Below are 4,063 nucleotides of genomic sequence, written 5' to 3' on the forward strand. Positions count from 1 at the left end.
TTCTTTATAATAAACAAACCTGACCTCTTTCGCCTCGGTGCGGCGCCTCTTCCTCCTCCTCCTCCTCTTGTCTCCTCTCTCCAACTTCTCTTCTTCATTGTTGAATCGTTGCATCTCTTTAATTAAGAAATCAGTGTCGGAAATTGATTAAACTCCGAACTCGCCCCTCTCCTCTTGATCCGTCAACGGTAATTTTTTATATCACACACACCACACATATATGTATGTATGTATGTCTGTATGCGCAAATGAACATGTTTATATTTGTTCTAATCTATAGTGTTTGTTGACTATGCACTAGTGAGGTCGTCAAGGGTAATCGTGTTGGGCGAACACTAAGCAAGGAAGGTTGTGCCACTGTTCAGTAAGGACACAACAGACAAATGAAGGTGGTGTGTGTTTATAAACAGATGAAGAATCACTAAATAAAATGAAAGGGGAATTTCAGATTTTCAAGAAACTGAAATTTGGTGAAAGTGATCTTGGATGGAACGAGATGAATAAGATAATTGTGGATACATGCTATACAGGTTTGTAATCGGTTTATAAACTTCATAAGATTTGGAATCATATGTAATTTTTTGTTTTTGTTGTAAAAATGTATGATGTACTTATAAGTCGGTATTCAAACACTATTAACAACTTATAAGTCCAAACCAACTTCTCAATTACAATCCATTTCATTACTCTCAGTATAAAGTCACTTTCTTTTAAAACGGCCCCTATATGATATGTACATTAATATGCGCTCAATATTATATTTTGAATTGGTTTTTTTTTTTTTAAATGAAGTTAAATCAAGTTTACTTCATTTTAACAATATGTATTATAATCTGATTCCATTCTTATCTAGATATGAATAGATTACTCTATTTGACGTGTATATTTAACATAGTTTTATATGAGATTTGCCCGAAAATCACATACATGCATGCACAAATATATATAAGATTTTCAACTTGATCCATACAAAGAATTATTTCAGACTTTTTCTATCATATTTTTCAGCTTATATTAAATTTATGTGTAGTAAACAATGAAGAAAGTGCTCCGAAAAAACTGAACTCTACTTCTGGGAGGCTTATATTTACAGGTACTCTTTTTTTTTCTTTTTTTTTTTTGTAAAACGAGGTACTCTCTTTTTAATTTATTAAAAATGCAAAATGTGTCTACTATTATCTTTATATTATTTGTTTGTGTAAGTCATGCATGCAATATTTATGTCAATCCAAGTAGATGGTTGATCTTGTTGAAAAATTCGACATAACTAATGTTGGAATATGTGGAGAGACGATAAAAAAATGTATATATCTAGAAGAAGAGAGATAGATGATTATATCGAGAAGATGTGATGACAATGATAAGGTTGCTGTAGATAGTAATCAAAAATCTCAGTTTGGAGAATAATACAGTGATTGCAAGAATAAATTCCTACCTTGAAAATGATAATAAAAGGAGGTGTATGATGTAGAAATGTTGATAGGCGTGACATATATGAATGATAAGATTACAAATATTATATAAGTCTTGCGTGGTTTAGATTATAAAAGCCAAAGCCGTCATTCGACCCGCCCCGAGTCGTGGCGTGGCGGCGGCGTGTTTGTGTGCCCGCGAGGCACATGATAATATCATGCACATTCACATAGAGCACACACCAACATCATGCACTCTCACACACCTTAGTTATTGTGTATTACACTTGCATGTGAGTTAATATAAAGCCACCAACCTCTTATATTAATTGTCTATGTTATAAGTGGATCACGGACCACCTACTTATTCATGTATATTTTTTTTTGCAGTGAGAACTAAGTACTTGCACAATACAACAAATGTCTAGAATACTCAGAAACTTCTATACGACAGCCGGAGGCACGGGTACTTTATTTTTTTTTTCTTTCTCCCTGTCCCATTTAATTTTATACGTTTCTTTTCAACTACTTGACACACATTTCAAAGCTCTCATAAAACATATTTCTGTAACTTATTTTTGAGATTTTTCTTTTCTGAATAAAAGTTTAACCTCCAAACTTTAATTCAGAAAAAATTTAAAAATAAATTATATAACTATAATTTTTAGGAGCATTAAAGTCTGTACTGCGTCCCGGTCCCCCAAAGTATACTATCTAAGGGGACGGAGGGAGTAGTCTTTTAAGAAAGTTGTCTCATTAAACGTGTACATAAAATTTGTACATAATGACATGACACTTGATGTTGAATGTTTTAATTTGGGTGGATGATGTGAATACATGTGGCCCATTCTAATTAAAATCCACATATCATTATGTACAAAATTTTGTACATAATTATGTGCACCAAACGTTTTTCTAAACGTATAAAAACTTTTATTCCTTATTTAAAAGCAATTTCTACGCTTGTTAAGTATCTTTCTGTCTAGTTTTTGGATTCCCCAAGCTATTTTACTATTATAAGGTACCGTCGATGGACTTCTCTGTGCAAAGATTGTAGGTATATGATAATGGGTCCTGGTCCGTAACATACGTATGTCAAGGACCTGTTAAACAACACACAGCTTTCTGGCCGTTAGATGAATATCCAACAGTCAAGATTATAACAAAAGTTTAATACGTACAATGCTTTTTAACCGCGAGACGGGGTTAAACAACACCGTCCGGCGGTTAAAAAGCGCTGAAAATGCCTCATTTCGTGCTTAAAAAATGCTGCCATAGGTTATAATCCTGGTCGCTGGATATTCATCTAACGGCGGGAAAACAGGCTGTTGGTTAAGGGTTCCGTGACAATTGGCATATGTATCTTGGACAGAAGCGTCAGAGTACCAGCAACTAGTTTTTGTTTACATGATTGGCACCTTTTCAGCTAAAAATGCTAACACATTTTTGTTATGTGATAATTACTTAGCAGTTCACAGGCTGGACCCATACTTTGCGGTAAGCCAATACTAAGAGCTGCTGTTCCATCTCTGTGCACTCCTCATATGCAGAAAGCTGAGAAACATGTTGCTAGGGCCCTGGAGAAGGCTGGCCTTAGTGGCCATTCGACCAGCAAGCTTGGACTCCAGTTACATGTTATAGTTGCAGAATTTGTTAACCAGATTCAAGCAAAAAAGAAGAGTAGCTGGGGAAGTAAAGAGGGAGTCTCTGCTGCTGAACTAAAGCTTGATGCTGAGAATTGGATGCTTGGAACTGCATGGAATCTTGTTTTTGCAATAGTTGTTGTATAAACTGCTGTTGCAGAATATCTTCCTGCTTACTGTCCAATCGAGGTTTCTTCTGCACATGAGAAGCATTAAATTGATCATGAACGAATCTGGGAGCATTTTGAAGTGGCGCTTGCCCTGTATCTTCAGTAGGCAAGGACGTGAAATTTGAAGCCCCTTGCTGCAGCTGCTTTTGTTGCATCAGTTGAAATTTTGAGTCTTGACTGGAGTATTGATGCACTGCGGACAACCCATCAATGAATGATGTTCCTGACATGCTTGTATTGTTGGATGAGAATGACATGGGTGAAGCTGGTAAACGCATGTAAGAATCTGTACTGATGCTTGCACTTCTCTGCAGATTAGGCCCTCCAGAAACTAACGAACTTTCCCCAACACTGGGCCCAGAGCTTCTCACTCTGTTCAGCATTGTATTACTTGCATCCCCAGAAAATTGTCCCAAGTTAGGATGCATGCTGCCAGCAAGAGAATTCAACGAGTTCCCGAAAGCTGTATTCATGTTTGTGTTTTCCAATGTATTCTACTCTTGGAAGAGAATTCCAGAACTTGAAGAAGAATGTGATCCGCCTCCAGCCATCCGAGAAGCCGCCATTTGCCTCCCTGATTTTTTGTGGCCGGAGTCCAATAGGCACCTGAGATTTCCTGTCTAGAGAGAAGAGCTGGTACTGCGTAGTTAAAGAAAGAAAGGTTAGTATGCGGAAGAGATTTGTGAATCATAGTCTCCGTCCCACTGTATTCTCGGTTTTTTTTTTAAGGAAAATAGATTTTTTTACCCTCCAACTTATTATTTATTTAGAAACATACCACTCAACTATAATCTTTTTCTTTTTCGTCACTAATGTTAGGTTCGAATTTTTTTTGTCA

At 36.4% G+C, this 4,063-nt stretch overlaps 1 long non-coding RNA gene across 1 annotated transcript; it reads left to right on the forward strand.

Annotated features, from left to right (window-relative positions):
- Positions 1-4,063, forward strand: LOC108200239 (uncharacterized). Its single transcript, XR_001802641.2, has 5 exons — positions 1-188; positions 302-530; positions 1,031-1,093; positions 1,803-1,878; positions 2,884-4,063. It is a non-coding gene; the product is annotated as an uncharacterized LOC108200239 (long non-coding RNA).

The sequence above is a fragment of the Daucus carota genome, chromosome 1 (genome assembly GCF_001625215.2).
Source record: "Daucus carota subsp. sativus chromosome 1, DH1 v3.0, whole genome shotgun sequence".
Taxonomy (NCBI): Eukaryota; Viridiplantae; Streptophyta; class Magnoliopsida; order Apiales; family Apiaceae; genus Daucus; species Daucus carota.